The sequence below is a fragment of the Pantherophis guttatus genome, chromosome 7 (assembly GCF_059756535.1).
Source record: "Pantherophis guttatus breed Tessera chromosome 7, ASM5975653v1, whole genome shotgun sequence".
Taxonomy (NCBI): domain Eukaryota; kingdom Metazoa; phylum Chordata; class Lepidosauria; order Squamata; family Colubridae; genus Pantherophis; species Pantherophis guttatus.
Genome location: NC_142069.1, coordinates 51332698 through 51351626, shown reverse-complemented (window position 1 = coordinate 51351626; position 18929 = coordinate 51332698). Strand labels below are relative to the sequence as shown.

At 39.1% G+C, this 18929-nt stretch overlaps 1 long non-coding RNA gene across 2 annotated transcripts in view; it reads right to left on the bottom strand.

Annotated features, from left to right (window-relative positions):
* Positions 1–1692: 1692 nt before the first annotated feature.
* LOC117655697 (uncharacterized) overlaps positions 1693–18929 on the bottom strand; it is a 90597-nt gene continuing 73360 nt past the window's right edge. The window contains exon 4 of one of the 2 annotated variants that reach the window (XR_004588767.2): positions 1693–1989. This is a non-coding gene — a long non-coding RNA (uncharacterized LOC117655697). The remainder of the gene's footprint in view (positions 1990–18929) is intronic. The other variant, XR_004588768.2, reaches the window with a different exon arrangement.

Genomic DNA, 18929 nt, shown 5'->3' with positions numbered 1-18929 from the left:
ATGGAAGACAATGAATCGGTGGTTTATATTTCTGAATCTCATTTTACAGGTTCTAGGTCCAGACACATTGACATTCGTTATCAAAACATAAAGCATTTAGTGAAAAAAGGTTTTGTTAAAATGCAATATGTATCTACACATGATCAAATTGCTGATATGCTCAACAAACCACTTCCAGCAGCTTGACATGAGTATCTGCGTAAGAAGATGTGCCTTATTTGATGATGTACTGATATTCGCTCAACTGGCAAAGAAGGGGAATGTCACTGCGTTTTTTTATTTCCCAGCTGAGCTTCATTATTTTTGGACTAATAGACTTACTGCAGTTTGCCAAGTTCCTTATCAGTATTTTACTACGCATGTCCGCATTCTTTCACTTGCTTCACACACCCTTTCCTTTGTTCTCTTTGCAGCAAGGTCCGGTTGAGAGATAGCCGGCAAAAAGCTATTTCAAAAATGTAGCAATTACTTTTCTTAGTTAGTGAGGTGTTTTATTTTCTTTATAACAAATAAATGAGTTTTATTAGAAACTTTTCTTTGCGTTTCTTTTCAGAATATTGCAACAAGGAGGAGCCACGATCCATCCTCTAATTAACCAGGGTGATTTGTCCCAGAGCCAAACATGGGATTAATCAACGCCCTGACAATCCCCCCCCCAAAAGCAAGTTAAATAGAAGATAATATTGTGATTCTAAACTGGCATGGATCACTATGTATTTACAATTGTGAGTAAAAAGGAATAGAGACCAGACAGTGCAGTTTTAGGTACTGTCTACCTTTAATTTTTAAAACTAAGTATTTCCAGGCTACCTGCTAGGCAGCCCAGGATAAAATGGACATACAGGATAGCTACCATGGATGGGAAGAGAGATAGTGCTTTCCCCCACAATGCACAATGTCCAGATGGAGGGAAGGTGTTGCCTAGAATGCAATTAAATATGGTAGACACAGAAAAGGCAGACACAGCTTCTGTTTGTGGTGAATTGGATTCCTTTTGCTCTACCGATATTTCCAGTTGTAAATGAGAAATGAATAGCATAAGTCAGAGTTACTTCACTGGCCAATAGAAAGCATCAGAGTGTAGTACAATTGGTTAGGCTAGCAAAACTGATGATGACTTATGCCATAAACATAAAAATGTATAAAAAATATTTTCACTGATACACATATGGCATTACTTCAGTGTAGAAAGCTACTTTATTTGGACAGATGGAAGAGATAAATCTTTCATTGCATCATGCTACTTCACTGTATGAATCTGGAATGCAAGTCACTGAAATACAACCACACACTTGTCATTAATAGGTCTGAATTGTCTTTATGTATTTTAAAAAAATGTGGTCCTCATTTAGTGACTGCCTTGTACAGTAGCAGTTTACAATTAGGACAATGATGAAAATGTAGCTTTGAAACCAAAGTTTATAACCTTTGCAGGCCTATATATTACAAAAGAAAGTTGAAGCACAAGATCAAAAGCACAATTGAAATTTCACATTGACCACTTTGCTTAACAATTGAGTTGCTGGTCCTACTTGTGGTCACTAAACAAGAACTACCTATACTGTATATGGTAAGAATTACTGCAAACATATATACTTTTCTTTGAAAAAAGTGATCTTTGTTTCTATATTGGGGGTTACAGGATCTTTGATAAAGTCATGAGTAGGAAATAAGAAATTATAAAGTGGAAAATATTACCCCCACATCAAAGCACATTTTGATCAACAGAGCTATTCTAAGGTGGAGAGCATACTTATGTGCAGACTATAAATAAAAAAAGAAGAGTACAGAGAATTTCCAAGGTATCCCAAAGGCTTTAAATTCAATATAAACATACCAATATGGCCTTGCTAATTGTATTGCTGAATGTCCATTCATTTGGAGAACTCTATGACACTGGATAGGTACCTAGGACAATTGAAGGTCCATAGACCATGGTTCTTGCTCTTGTAGAGGTCCAAATTTCATTTTTGCTTTCTGAATCTATAGCTTGTAAAAAAGTACATGGTGAAACTTAATTTCAAATAAATGCTTGAATATGGGTATAAGCTAGTAATTTATGCAAAATGAATTATATTAGTTACTCTTTACAGAAATAAGGACTTTTAACAGTAACAGAATTGGAAGGGACCTTGGAGGTCATCTAGTCCAACCCCCTGCTCATGCAGGACAAATTACTCTTTAAAAATTCAGCTCTTTTCATTTCAGTGTAGATCATGCTCAGTCATTGGAAAATTACAGTGTTATTCTACATTTTTCTTTACAGAGCCTGGGGAAATATTATTTAATTGTTTTTCAACAAATATTCTACTAAATCAGGAGAACTAAGTAAATTAGCCAGGGGAACTTCTGAAATGCATAATAAACATTGATATAACATCCCAGTTTTACTTTTTAAAGCATGTCTATTATACTAGGATTTTTTTAAAAAATTAAATAAAAAAGTCAATTTAGCAAATTAATTGAATTAGCAAATGAGAACTCTGAAAGCATAAAAACATTTGACCCATAAACCAAATATAGCCCACAAGATTCAGATAATCTTGTACTTTCCATCCATTTCTTTCCAAGTTTGTAGGATGAAAATATATAATTTATTAACTTTTCAACTTTTCCAACCACATAAAGATTGAAAATAGCTTCCATTGGTTTCAACGGAATTTGTTTTATGTATAATTGGAAAAAAAAATCACATTGTCACTTTCAAGGACTGTTTGCCTGCAGAAATCAGTGAGTAACAGTTGTTCATTCTGTAATCATTATGGCAATGATCAGAAGTGAATCCTATTAGTGTCCTGAAAACATTGTCTCTGCTAAGATATCTATTACTCTTGTCAAACGTCTATAGTCAGTCATTACGTTCATGTATTTTCCTCTCACCATTGAAAAATGATAAAGGATAAAAAACATAGAGGGATTAAACACTAGTTTAGTTTATTTTTTCAGGATTTCTGGACAGTACAAAATAAAAAAATTAAATAGCTTTTTGGTACATGTAGTTACCTATTATTGGATAATTATTTTCAAAGGCAACCAACTAAGTAGTTCTCCATTAGTTGTTGGACATGAAAGAAAATATGTAATAAAGAGAATTCAAGAATAATGGTAGCAAGTTTAATCTCCAGTCCAGTGTCTTTGTCAGGCTCCAAGTAATGCACCCATTACAAATCGAACTTTGAGGAATTGCTTTTCCTCAAAGAACAAATTCATTTAGATACATCAGCTTGGTGTTACTGGTGAAAAGCCAGTATTGAAGTTCCCAGGCTTTTCACCCCAATATAAGTTTCAGTTTCCTAAACAAACTGTCACATTGTCCAACCAAGATAGGAACTGGTTGCTTGGTGACTTCTTTCCTCCCCCTGAGGTCAAACAGTCATTGGAATGTGGTTGATTCATTGACTAGGGATGATGTATTGACTGAAGGCTCTATCCTCCTCCAGCTTCAAACTATGTCAAACTGAATTCATGTCAGAATACCCAGTGATACAAACAATCCCACACCCCAGTCAAATTCAGGCTTAACAGTGTTTATTTACTTATTATCTTACTATAAATTATGAATAGTTACAATACAAGAAAAGAGACATTAAAAAACTTAATTATAGCATGAACTTTCCTTTTTACATTTTTAGATCTTTCCCTTTGAATTTCCTCCCCTTTAGTTTATCTATTTGTGCATGCTTTTGCATGTTCAAAGCTACACATATCTTCATATTCTTAATGAAAATACAGACTTACACAAAAACATAGCAAAGCATTTGGAGCACTTTTGTCACATAAGAAAAAGCCAGTTTGGTGTGGTAGGCACTAGGTAAGCACTAGGCTAAAAATCTGAAAATTATGAATTCAGGTGCTGCAACCAGCTGGATGGCCTTGGACCAGGTACTCTCTCTCAGCCCTAGGATTGAATAGGAAGGAGATAATGGAAACTGTTTCCAACAAAACTGCAGGAACTTACGCAGGCAGTCACCAGGAATCAACACTGTTTCACAGACACCCCCACCCCAAAAAAAGTGTGTAAGAATATCTAAAAGGAAGTTCATACACTCAAGCGGCAAAACCAAGCCTGACTCTTTTATGAGTCTGACTGGCTCTGCCCTTCCCCAGTTTCCTCCAAAGCCAACAGAGCTGCCCCCTTGATCTCTGTCGGTTCCTGTTCCAGCTCATCTTCCCCCACAGATTCAGGCTCCAAAAGGGCTATGACAGGTGAGTTGACCATGGTGTGTTTTTCTAGACCCTTAGTGATATCTACACTGGCCATTTTCTTGAATTTTCATTGCTTCTTAGCCATACAGGTCCATCCTAACCATCTGAATTCAGTGTGAGACAAAGTCAACCCCCTCAAATAAACAGAAAACCATGGTAAGGATTTGTTAGTTCTTTCCCAATCTGAATGAATGCTTCTCATTCTTCAAACCCTAATATTGCAGAACTCTACCAGCCTTACTGCTTCTTCTAAAAAAATCCTTTTGTAGGATCAAATTTTGATAGTCTGCCTTGTACAGCCAATTGATCACTAGGAAGAAAAAAAAATGAAACAAGGAGGAAAGAACTATTATTGAGAGAGTGGAGTTCCTTTCTCTCCCCCAACTATGGAATCAAGTAACCAATATATGTAGACGAAATCACTGTTGTATGAGGAAACAAATAGTTTTGTAGATTTTGGTGGGGAAGGATCTTATATTCCAAACAATGCACACAATGTTCATTACAGCAATCGGCTAGATTATATCAACTTTTTTCTCCTTTCTTTTGAATCAAATGAATATATTCATCTAGATTCTAGAAAAAGCTGCCTTGCTCTGAGATCTTTGCCCATACAAAATAGCTTATGTGCATTTTGTTAGATTTTGTAGAAGATTATCCATCCATGTAAAAATGTGCAAATATCAAGACAAATCACAAACCAGCCAAATTAAGAAATAATGCAATGTATTGAACTGGGAATCCTAATTTCCTTTCTCATTCATGCTAGAAGGACTTTATTCCGGAATTCTTAATGAAAATATATAATAATACTTGATTATAGTGGCATCTTTTAGAAAGCCTAAAACAATTGCTAGTGACAAGCATTGATTATTTATTTGGGTTATATGCATAAACTAATATGTTTATACTCCTGCGGCTATCACCTGCCATAGAACATGGAGGGCCACAATACCAAGTATCTGAAAACAATTTAATTGGGAATTATTTATTTTTGCATTTCTGCCTTGCAAAGCTTAATGCAAAAAAAAAAAAAAGTCTCAAACATCATTGACAAAAAGGCAACAGAAATGATAATACATATGTAATTGTACTTCTCTTTTTAGTAAGTGTTGAAAATAGAGTTTCATTTTCTTTCATTGCAGTCATGTTTAAGATAGATACACCTTATAAAGTGAATATTTTCTCCTCAATCTAGCAGGATTATCAGAGTGCTCAGCCTTGTTCTGCCTTATTGGTTTCTTTTTCATTAACATTAGCACAAATAATATAAGCCCCTATCTCAATACAATGCACAGGATGATTCCCTGGCCAATGTTTTTATTACAGCGGTTCTACAGACCTGCAGCAGTTCTATAAACCTGCAGCATTTAATCTGAGTAGATTTCCACAACTGATGATTAACAAAGGGAGAGAGCAATTTGGGCTATGCAAAGGACTGTTGGCATCTCAACCAACATGGATAAAGAGAAGGTGGCCAATTTATCAGGAAAGAAATTGTTCAGTGAATCAAGCAGGCCTTCTCCCTTTGTTAGAGCCCAAGGGTGAAACCCAGCAGGAAAATACTTCAGGAGAATAACCTTATGCTTTCACACTGTTCACTATTATTCACTCTGATACTGAAGACAACACTCAAACATAGTTCTTTTATATGGCTCTTAACTACTTCCTGGAATATCCCCCAAAGTAGCTTCTTTCCCTGGTCCCATTGCTACTTTTTTTCTGAAGATATTGACCCTTCATTTAGCTTCTATTTCCTCAGAACAAAGAAGATGATTAGGAGACTGAAGGCTAAAACATACAAAGAACAGTTGCAGGAATTGGATATGTCTAGGTTAATGAAAAGAAGGACTATGGCTGATATGATAGCAATATTCCAATAACTAAGGGGCTGTTATAAAAAGGGGATCAACCAGGGGTGAAATCCAGCAGGTTCTGACAGGTTCTGGAGAACCGGTAGCAGAAATTTTGAACAGTTCGGAGAACCGGCAAATACCACTTTTGGCTGGCCCCAGAGTGAGGTGGGAATGGAGATTTTGCAGTATCCTTCCCCTGCCATGCCCACCAAGCCACGCCCACAGAACCAGTAGTAAAAATATTTGGATTTCATCACTGGGGTCAATCTATTCTCCAAAGTCCCTGAAGGCAGGACAAGAAGTAATGATGGAAACTAATCAAGCTGGGAACCAACCTAGAACTAAGGAGAAATTTCCTGACAGTTGGAAAAATTAATCAATGGAACAACTTGTCTCCAGAAATTGTGGGTGCTCCAACACTTTTTAAAGAAGTATTGAAGGTTTTTAAGAAAGATTGGACAACCATTTGTCTGAAATGGTACAGGGCAAGGGTGTCAAACTCAAGGCCCAGGGGCTGCCCTGGAAACAGTGAAGGACCGGCCCAAGGCCTTCCCTCCTGAGCTCCATTTTCGCTCTCAGAGGGTTGCAGGAGGCCATCGCAGCTGAAAATGGAACATGCGAGGGCTGCATGCAGACTTCCCCAGCTCCATTTCTGCTGGCAGAGGGTTGCAGGAGGCCGTCGCAGCCAAAAACGGAGTTCAGGAGCCCATTTTTGCTGGCAGGGTGCTCTGGCTGCCACAGGCACCCCCAACATAAGTGACGTTGAGCTGGCCACACCCACCCTGGCCACACCCACTCCACCCCCAAGGTCAAACACAACCCTGATGCAGCCCTCAATGAAATTGAGTTTGACCCTCCTAGTATAGGGTTTCCTGCTTGAGCAAAGGGTTGGACTAGAAGACCTCAAAGGTCCCTTAAAACTCTACTATTCCCTCTTTATCTGCCATTTCTATATTAATATTACCAATTAAAACATATCATTTGTTCAGATTTGTCATTGCTCATTTTTCCCTGTCCTCCCTTCCTTTACCGCTATCACAAATTACTTTGTGGAGCTATAGAAAGGCATCCCTTCCCACCAACAAAAGAGACAGAGGGGGAGAATCAAATATCAAGGGATACAGTTAACAAAGATTTATTTAAAACATACAGGGAAACAAAATAATATAGAGATCCTAAAGCTGAAGATAAAACTGAAATACTTTGGCCACTTAATGAGAAGGAAGGACTCTTTGGAGCAGAGCCTAATGCTGGGAAAGATTGAGGGCAAAAGAAGAAGGGGACGATAGAGAATGAGGTGGCTGGATGGAGTCACTGAAGCAGTCAATGTGAGCTTAAATGGACTCCAGAGGATGGTTGAGGACAGGAAGGCCTGGAGGAATGTTGTCTATGGGGTCGCGATGGGTCAGACACGACTTCACAACTAACAACTAAAAGCTGAGTTAAAACCCTGTGTTTTCTGGGGGAAAATGCAATAGAATGGAATTTAGCTACTTTCATGGGAATAGTAGTAAACCAATTGTCTAATAGAAAGTATACTACCTTTTCTTTAGACTGACCTAAATGCTAAGAAGGATGATAGTGGCTTGGAGCTCCAGCAATCATAAAAAGTATAGAGCTGCAATATATGAGCAGTTGCTATGATAGGCATGAACATAAACTTTCTGAAAATGGGGCACAATTTTATCTTCCCTCCAGACCCCTAGAGGTTAAGATATCAAGCCTTGCTACAGGGAAGTAATTTATCTATCCTGAGAGAAGCTTGGAAAAGAGATCTCTATTGCAATGATTTTTGGCCTTAATTCTACCTCTCTGTAGATTAAAATCAAGGACTCTGCTAACCTTCATAAAGCTTTTCAAGGCAAGGGTGATTGGAGATTCAATTGACAATAAGTTAAATCTTTGGCTGTATCTATTTTAATAGATAATCTTTCAGAAAGAAGATTGAATCGGGATCACCCGCGAAAACTAATTTTATCTGATATTTTAAATAATAGTTTTTTCATGTGAACATTAACAAAGGTAAACAAAGCTCCAAATGGACAAATGTATTATGCACCCAGTAAAAGATACAAAATATGTTAAAAAGAAAAAGAATTGGATTGATTTGCTTCCAGAGCCCTCAAGCCTTGTGCCTACAACAGGAAACTCCGCAACTTTGCTCTGCACAGCCTGGCAGCAGCTGAAACAATTACTGTTACATCTTCCAAAACTCATCATGGCATTTCAACTCATTTGGGCATAAATTTAGAGATCACAAAATTGATATCTCCACAAAGTGAAATATTGAAAATAGACTTGCAAGTACTTGAATACCCTGCTCTGTTCTATTTGAATGTCTCTGATACAAGATTGCATGACAGTTTATAAACAGAAACATTTCTTTGTTTTAGAATAGTTTATTTCAAATTCTTTGTCATGAAAAAAATGTCTCACAATTATTACATTGATCTCATAACACAAAACTAGGAAAAGTGTTTACTGGGAATTTGATTACACCACCTAATTAACTTATATTTGATCAGTCCTTGCAGTTACCTAAAGTTACAAGAGTAAAATTACAAGAGTAAAGGCAACAATCAATAATAATCCCAATTTTTTAAATAGGAGAGAAACTTAACCCAACCAATTAGTAGTGCCCAGCTAGTCTAGTAAGTATGTAAACTAGACATTTCTACATGTATTGATTAGCTGATGCAAGAAAAGCTATTATCTGAGGCTTTTTGAACTGGACAGTCAACAGTCTTTCCTGTTTGGTGGAAAAATATTCTAAAAACATGTAAACCAATTTTATTGGTTTAAAGGAGCCTTTTAACTGAATTTCTAGAGTAAAATTGTGATAAAGAGAAGACCAGGATATTCAGTACTTTGTTTTCTGTCTAGTGATAGAGAAAAAGCAGTATCCATTTGTATTTGAATGCAGCTTTTGATGCATGTACTTTAAAAAAAAAAAAACTAACCACAATCCTGGTAGGTTTAGGTTAAGGTGATCAGATTTTAACATTGGTAAAGAGGGACATTGTGGGCGTGGCTTATTTTGTGGGCGTGGCTAGCTGGTCATGTGACTGGGTGGGCGTGGCTAGCTGGTCATGTGACCGGGTGGCCATGGCTATGTCTATAGGGTAAGGTGAACAGATTTTAACATTGGTAAGAAGGACACCATTGTGGGCGTGGCTTGGAGGCCATGTGACTGGGTGGGCGTGGCTACCTGGTCATGTGACCGGGTGGCCATGGCTATGTGTATAGGGACTACTCAGAGGGCTGAAAAGTCATTTCTGACAGGTCCTCACACTTTTGGCTGGTCCTCACACTTATGACCATCCTCACATTTATGCCCGTGCAGCATTCTTAACAACCATGTCACTCATTTCACAACTGCTTCTCTTCAACAAGGTGACAAGATAGGGCAAAAATGTAAAATGTGAGGACAGTCGTAAGTTCGAGGACTGGTCAAAAGTGTGAGGACCAGTCAAAAATAACTTTTTCAGCCCTCTGAGTAGTCCATATGCATTAAAGGATTACAGCAATAGAGAGGGATGAAGGAATGGAAATTAGAGTAGGAGTGAGGGTAAGAGAGGGAGGAAGAGAGGAGGAGAAGGAGAAAGAAAGAGGAAGTAGGGAGGAGAAAAAGAGGGTGGGGGGAAGAGAAAGTAAGAAGGAAAGAAAAGAGAGAGGTGGTAGGTTTGAGGAGAAAGATTGCTGTACAATAAAAAAGATGAAAGGGAAGAAAGCCAACCCCAAGCAAATATAAAGATATTAAGATAAAGAATGAATTGTTAAACTTTAAAGAATAAAAGAGAACAAATATGAATAAATAGCAATAATTAGAAACACACATACAAACATACAATGTATTTTCTTTGAACAGAATATTTGGCTGGTTCACAAATTTAAACAGCGTTTAGTCATTTCAATTAAATTTACAATTTCTATATTTCCTTTTTGCCATATTTATTCCTCATCTATTTTTTAAAAAAACCAATATTACCCTTCATCCTCATCTCTAATCTTAATCAAATTCAATTTTTCCCTTCTATTCTATATTATACCCCTTCCCATTGTCATCTATTTTTATATCCATCCTCACATTGGTTAATTATGTAATTATGTAATACAGTTGTTTAATACAAATTCAACATTTTAATATAAATCAATTAGTTATAAAACTATCTTTTTTGTATATTAATCAATATGAACATGAATATTCCAATTATTTCCATGCAATCCAATTTCTTACAAATCAATTAATTATATTTACCAATAATAATAAACCAAATAATTTCTCCCATATATTCCTCCGAACCACAACTTAACCATTTCTGCTTTCAACACAATATACAATTAATAGTATCTCAATTATTACAATTCCCTAGTTAAATACAGCTTTTTTTCCTTTGTGTTTTAAAATCTTGAACTCTCCTCCTAAATTTCCCATTGTTTGCAGTTTTTCACCTACCTTTTTTGGGGAGGAAAAATAAAAATAAATCTCTCTCTGCCTCATTTTGTCACGCTGCACCAAAGACTCTGGTTTCGGTTTCGTTTCTGAAGCTTAGCTAGGGGAAAAAAAACCTGCTTTACACTGATTGCCTGTAGGGTGGCCCTTTGAAGCCCCGGGCAAGAGTTTAAACAGTTTTTTTTTCTTCTAGCCATCAGCTGGGGCTCAAGAAAAATCGGGACTTTTTTGAAACGCCGCGGGACGCGGGACAAATTGCTCAAAAGCGGGACTGTCCCGCCAAAAGCGGGACGTCTGGTCACCTTAGTTTAGGTATGAACAAGGATTGGGAAACCAAGGTTCTTCTCATCTCTTAAGCAAGGAAGCCAGCTGGATGACCATGGTATGAATCACACACTCTTAGCCCAAATCAGATCTGGCGCAAGATCTGTATCTCAAAGCAGAAGTAAAATCAAACTTATTGCATTATACATTGATTGCCTTGTTATGTGAACTTCAGTGAATGTGGTGGAAAGCAAGGGGATGCTGTTGCAACCAAGCAGGGAAATCCCTAGGAAAAATCAAAGCAAAACAATTGCTAGAAAAAACAACTAAAAAATTGCATTGAGGAGGGAGGGAACCATTTTTAAAATGTGATTTTTCCATCCCTGATATTTGGTTGGCTTTCAATTAATAGTGTTCCAAAGCCAAGAATTTCCTTTCCTACAGATTACAATCCAGTGTTTAGTGTTTCTATAGGTAACAGTCTTTCCTTTTAATGTATAGCTTAGCTAATGGATTTGAATATTTGCAGCTAAGTGTTTTACAGACACATTTGGATGACATACCTGCATTATATTGATTTTTGTGAAAGAAAATGCTTATCATCTATATGGCAAACAGGTAGAATTGGCAAACAGAATCATCTGTTGCAAAATTAAATGTGGCCTTTTGATTATTAAATTGAAAATATACTGTATTAATCCTAAAGAAATATTGGATTTTCCCACTAAATATTCAGCAACAATATGGTAATGGAGGCAGACCAGTTTTTGTAAAAATAATTGTAGTAATTCAGATTCTTTTTGATGTGAGATAAATGCACAGGTAACATGTTCTTACACATTCTATGATCTTATTGTCCAGAGAAACGATAAAACAGTTGTTCAGCAGTATTCCAAAGCTAATAGGTACTTTCTTTGTGTGATTTATTGGAAATATAGAAACGTATTAAATATGTATTAATTAGTATTAGGCCTCGGCAAATTATTCAGAGTTTCCCTCTGAAGAGTGTTCATCTGGATCTGTTCCTGAAAACCATTAAGATGTTATGCTTTTCTGGCTATCCTAGTGGATGTGTCTTCTGGCAAATAATACATTCCCAAAAGATATTGGGAAGGTCCAGAAACTGATGTCCAAGCTTGTGAAGAATGGTGGCTATATTGTTGCTTTGAGACACAGATCATGTGGAGTTCTTCACTCACGAGAGCATCTCATTGAATGATTTGCACAGGGCTAGCAGACATTCAGTCAATACTTATGCTCATTTCATCAGAAAACTAGATGATGTAAGCCTCTAGACTTACACTAGTTCATTTTCTGTAAATAGTGCATTGATTTTTCAAAAAGGTTTTCTGCTACAAGATACAGACTTTTTAAATCAGTCAAGATCTATGAAACCTACTGAAAATTTGTCTACCAAATTCTACGAAGTGTTGCTGATTTACAAAATTTTATGGTGCCCAGGATTGCATTATTCATCTTAATTTGAATTTACCAAGGTTGAAATACAATATCGTAATTTCTTTCCCTAGACACTATCAATTATTAAAATGCACATGCAAAGCACTGCAGTTTCATAAAGAAAGAAGTTAAACTGCAGAAATGTTAAAAAGTTAAAATTGCAATATATTTTTTTTACTGTTTACAATTTATCACCCTGTTGAAGGTAACTGTGCTCATTGATGGAATAAATAGCAGCAGTCCTTTTTAATAAGAAATTTGCAGAAAGCTTAGAAGATAATGCTAATTGGAAGAAAATATGCATAAATGTTATTTTGCATTTTTGCAATGAGAATTATCTCAGTGCTATCCATTAAAAATAAAATAGTGCTAATTAAAAATATTTCTCTGTTTAGTTCCTATATTTATTTTTATAACATGGACAATTTTTTTTTCTGCAACTACAATTGGTTACCTCTGGGGTATTTCTTGGGAAAGCTGGCTGATTAGCTAATTTGTAAAGAACTTCCATATATCAATTTTCTGCAGCCCACGATCCTTCATATCTATGGCTAAGTGTCCAGAAATTCCCAGCCAACCATACATCTGACTACCCAGAAGTTGAGGAAGGCTGCCTAAAAATATTTTTTGCAATAATGTGGATGCTATTCCTCAATAACATCCCTTCATAGAACTACAACATACATGGCAATAGCACAATCACATGTTCAGCCTTGCATTTTCTTTATTGTTTCAATATCTAGCCAAATAAGGCTCAAGTTATCATATTTCAGACACATTATATGAAAACCTATCTTTCTGGAGAAAGCTCTAATGCTGGGAAAATTGAAAGGAAAGAGAAGAAAAGGATGACCAGCAGCAAGGTGGATGGACTCAGTTACACTGGTGATGTCAGGGCATTTATTAATCCCATGTTTGGCTCTGGGACTAATTACCCTGGTTTAGAGGAGAGGAGATGAATCGAGGCTTATCCTTGTTGCAATATTCCGAAAAGAAACGCGAGGAAGGTTTCTAATAAAACTCATTTATTTGTTATAAAGAAAATAAAACACCTCACTAACTAAGAAAAGTTAATTGTTACATTTTTGAAAGTAATTCGGGCCGGCTATCTTTCAGCCGGACCTTGCTGGAAAGAGAACAAAGGAAAGAGTGTGAAGAGCAAGTGAAGGAATGTGGGTGGATACGGAAACACGTAGCTTACTGATAAGAAGTTGGCAAAGCTACGGAGAGTCTGACAGTCCTGAAATAATGAATTCAGCTGGCAAATAAAATAACGCAGTGACATTCCCCTTCTTTGCCAGTTGAGCTAATATCAGTTCATCATCAAATAAGGCACATCTTCTCACGCAGATACTCGTGTTGAGCTGCTGGAAGTGGTTTGTTGAGCATATCAGCAATTTGATCATGTGTAGATACATATTGCATTTTGACAAAACCTTTTTTCACTAAATGCTTTATGTTTTGATAACGAATGTCAATGTGTCTGGACCTAGAACCTGTGAAATGCGATTCAGAAATATAAACCACCGATTCATTGTCTTCCATCACGGTGATCGGTCGGATCGGGTGTGTCCAGATATCTGTGACTAAAGCATCAAACCAAGTTAGAGAATTACATGCATCTGAAACACAAGCATATTCAGCTTCAGTAGATGAACAAGAAACAAAATTCTGTTTACGTACTTGCCAATAAACAGGACATCCATTTAAGAACATCATATAACCTGAAGTACTTTTACGTGATTTCTTATCACTTGCCCAATCAGAATCTGCATAACAACATAATTCTGCATAATCAGTATGTGTTGGTTCTAACAATAACTTCATGTGTTTTGTGTATTTTAGGTATCTCAATAATTTCTTAATACATGTCCAGTGAAACTGTTTTGCCTTACCTACGTGTCGTGATAAGAGATTAACACTAAGTGCAATGTCGGGTCTGGTCCAACTACTAATGTACAATAGTGACCCAATGACTGAACGATAAAGTGTTTGATCCTCGAACTCAGGACTTTCTTCTTGTGTCAAGTTGTGAAAATCTGTTTGCATGGGTGTCTTCGTTGTGTTAGCATCCTTCATGTTGCAATGATGCAAAATTTGTTCAATTTTATCTTCTTGTGAAAGACTAAACCCCTTCTGTGTCTTTTCAATCTGAACACCTAAATAAGTGCTAATATGACCTAATGATTTCAATGTGAAGTATCTCTGCAAAGCTTTGGCAAAAATTTCACTCATTTGCTTATTTGGACCAATATAAACAATATCATCAACATAAACAAGAACTATCTCATATGCATTGTTAGATCTTTTTGTGAACACGCACTCATCAGTTTCGGACTTAATAAAGCCCATTGAATTTAGTTTGTCAGTAAGACATAAGTACCACATTAAACCAGATTGTTTCAGACCATAGAGACTTTTGTTTAGGAACGAGGTATCCCCTTCTTGCTGTCGGAATCCTGGAGGACTTCTCACGTAGATCTCTTCGTCTAGGTCTGCATGTAGATAAGCTGTGTCAACATCAAACTGGAAAACTTCTAAACCAAGGATAGTTGCAGTTGCTAAAGCAATTTTTACACTCTCAGTTCTGACTGTCGGTGAGTAAGTATTTGTGTAGTCCTCAGGATAACGTTGAGCGAAACCCTGAGCTACAAGTCTGGCTTTGTACAGTGACTCACCATTTGGTTTCTTTTTGATTCTGTAGACCCATCGAGTGCCAATGATCTTTTTGTTTGCTGGAGGTTTTGCAGGTGTAAATACTTTAAGTTTCTTTAGACTGTCCATTTCAACCTGCATTGCCTCATACCATTTGTCTTGCTCTGAATCAGGGAGCTGCTTGATTTGTGTGAAATTATCAGGTGGAAGCGTGACATTGCAAATCAAAGGAAAGGGTGCTTTTGTCAGTTGCCAAGAATATCGTTGTGGAGGGATTCCTTTTGTGGCCCTCTTGGAACATCTCGGAACAACTGTCCAGTCTTCTTCTGCTTCGTCCTCGTCCTCACTTTCATCGCTAGTGTCAGCATCCGCGGCTTGCGAAGACGGAACATCGGGTTGAGAAGAATCAGTGGAATCTTGATCATCAATCTGCGTAGCATCAGCAGTATCATCTCTGGGAAAATAAACTCCAGGATCATTGGAATGAATCCTGGACCAGTCAATATCTTCCTCAAAATTAGCAGATTGGGAAATCACAATTACATGTTTAGAGTCAATAAATTTGCTCCATTTTGAATTATCATCAATACCCATAAATCTCAGTCTCTTTGCTGCTGGACTTCCTTTTCTTCTTTGAGCTAAGGGAATGTTCACCATAGCGTATGAACCAAAAATATGAATGTTTTTAAGATCGGGCTTGTAGCCATACAACATGAAGAAAGGAGTCTGATTTGTTACACTGCTCCAAGTACGGTTGACAATGTAATTTGCATACTTGACAGCTTCACCCCAGTATATCATATCAAGATTGGCGTCTTCTAGGAGACAACGCATCATGGTTTGCAGTATCCCTTGTCTTCGTTCTGCGACTCCATTATGAGCCGGTGTGTAAGGCGCCGACGTCTGATGAATAATTCCATTCTTACGCATCCAGTCCTGGAAACGCTGAGACATGAATTCGGCACCACGATCACTCTGGATTCTGGCGATGCGAACTTGGTGTTGGGTAGAAACAAGGGTTGCAAAGTCTTTAAAGATCTGAAAAGTCTCTGATTTTTCTTTCATAGGATATACATATCCATATCTAGAGTAATTATCAACAATTGTTAGAAAATATTTTCTACCACCAAATGATGGCGGGAATGGACCAACTATGTCAATGTGAACCAAATCAAAAATGCGTGTTGACAGGCGTGTAGTGTGTTTGGGAATGGCTGATGCTTTGGATTTGGCCTTTTTGCATACAGCACAATCCAGAAACACCTTACACCCCTTTAGATCCAAACCAAACCTGTCCTCCAATTTGTTCACCGGGTTTCAATCTCGAACCGTGGAGTTCAGACATGAGTAAACATGAAGATTCAATTGAGATAGGCCTGTAGCAATTTTCCAGTTCAGCCCAAATTTGTCGGGCTGTTGTATTTGGTGGAAAAGTGACCTGCAGTTCAGTATCCATGGACATCAATAATGTTGTGCGAGCCCTTATCTCTAAATCTCTTATTGCAAAGTCCCATGGTTGTGCAGGAGGGTTAAAAACCATACAGTGACTGCCTTCTCTAAGAAGCAATAGTGTAATCTCACTGACCCAGGCTTTGTAATTGTGTCCTGACATTTTTAGTTTTGACTCACCAGTTAGTGGAGAGACAGAAAATGCGTGGTAAGGAGCCTGCACTTGGTATGCTGGCTGTGCTGGCAGAAATGCCTGTGGTATTTGCTGTGCCTGTTGTGGACCTAAAAATGGTCTTGGTTGTGCCATTGGTGGTGGGCCAGGAGGTGGCCCTATTTGCACTTGTGGCTGGGGCACATATGCAGGCATTTGTAGCTGCTGTGGCTGATGCACTGGAATCTGCTGTGTTCCAGTTGCCATTTGTTCTTGATCTGCAATATTGGCATGACCTGCTGGAGATGCAGTCATTTGCCTTTGCTTTGTTCCATCTAAAAGGACACCAACACCGCCAGGGGGTGTTTGAGTTTGGGCCTGTGGAAACACTTGTGGCATTTCAGCTTCCTGTAGTAAATTACTTTTGCCAGCAGATGGCGCTGCACCTTTAGCTTTGGGCAGCTTTGCATACGGGGCATTGTATGCTTTTGAGTAGGAGTGGTTATGTAAGACATGTGTAACTTGATCAGGGAGACTTTCATGTGACATATGCAGTGCTCTTTGCCTTAATTGGCCTGACACAGGATCCACCAGGGGGAGTGTCTTTGGCTCTGAGCAAGAAGACAATATGGCGCTTTTTGAAAAATTTAAGTTATCTCCCATATCTTGCTCAAGCATAGATATAGCCATTTTTGCTTGGGATAGCTGCTGTTCATAGAGTTTTATACGGTAGGCTTTCATGGCCAGCTCATCCAGGGTGAGCTTAGAGCTTCGAGGAGAATAATTTATTTATTTATTTTATTTTATTTATTGTGATTTATATGCCGCCTTTCTCCCTAGGGACTCAAGGCGGCTTACAAAAAGACAACTTCAATACAAATCACAATACAATACCAAATTAAAATCAGTAACCCAATTAAAAACGATTTAAAATTATATCAGTGTACCCCCAAACGGATCAGTTTAATTGGCGGAAGAGCCACGTCTTCAGCTCGCGACGGAAGGAAAGAAGGTCGGGGGCTGTCCTGAGCTCAGTGGGCAATCCATTCCAGAGGGTCGGGGCTCCCACAGAGAACGCCCTCCCCCTGGGGGTCGTCAGCCGACATTGTTTGGCCGACGGCACCCTGAGGAGGCCGACTCTGTGCGAGCGCACAGGACGATGGGAGAACGGCTGGAGATGGTCCTGCAAGTACCCCGGGCCTAAGCCATGAAGGGCTTTATAGGTGAGCACCAGCACCTTGAAACGTATCCGGAGTGCCACCGGTAGCCAGTGCAGCTCACGCAGGAGAGGTGTTACACGGGAGTATCTAGACGCCCCCGTAACTACCCGCGCGGCTGCATTTTGGACTAACTGAAGCCTCCGGACACATCCCAAGGGCAGCCCCATGTAGAGGGTGTTACAGTAGTCCAACCTAGAGGTAACAAGGGCGTGAGTGACCGTGGCGAGGGCATCCCGGTCTAGGAACGGGCGCAACTGGCGCACAAGACGGACCTGTGCGAAGGCCCCCCTGGTTACGGCCGTCAGATGATCATCTAAAGACAGCCGAGAATCCAGGAGGACACCCAAGTTGCGGACCCTGTCGGAGGGAGCAAGGGTTTCACCTCCGATCATTAAGGATGGAACCTCCAGATCCCGGGATGCCGGCATCCACAGCCACTCAGTCTTGGAAGGGTTGAGTCTAAGCCTGTTCCTCCCCATCCAAACCCGCACCGCTTCCAGGCAGTGGGACATCACGGAAAGGGCATCCCTAGGGTGGTCAGGGGTGGAGATGTAAAGCTGGGTATCATCAGCATATTGATGATACCTCACCCCAAAACCACGGATGATCTCACCCAGCGGTTTCATATAGATATTAAAGAGCAGAGGAGAGAGAACCGAGCCCTGAGGCACCCCACAAGTGAGAGGCCTCTGGGAGGATCCCTGACCCCCCGCCCAAACAGACTGCAGACGGCCCGAGAGATAGGAGGAGAACCACTGTAAAACAGTGCCTCCTAACCCTATCCCCCTGAGCCGCTGCAGCAGGATACCATGGTCGATGGTATCGAATGCCGCTGAGAGGTCAAGAAGGACCAGGATGGAGGAGCAACCCCCATCCCTGGCCCGCCAGAGATCATTTACTAGGGCGACCAATGCCGTTTCCGTGCTGTGGCCACGCCTGAAACCAGATTGGTAAGGATCCAGGTAGTCAGTTTCCTCCAGGAATTGAGGGAATTGCTGTGCCACCACGGACTCAACAACCTTCGCTAAAAAGCGAAGGTTGGAGACTGGACGGTAGTTGTTAAGTACGTCTGGATCCAGGTTAGGCTTCTTAAGGAGGGGTCGAACCACCGCCTCTTTAAGCGCAGCGGGAAAGACCCCTTCCTTTAGTGAAGCGTTGACAATAGCCTGGATCCAGTCTCCAGTCACCTCCCTGGCTGCCGAAACAAGCCAGGAGGG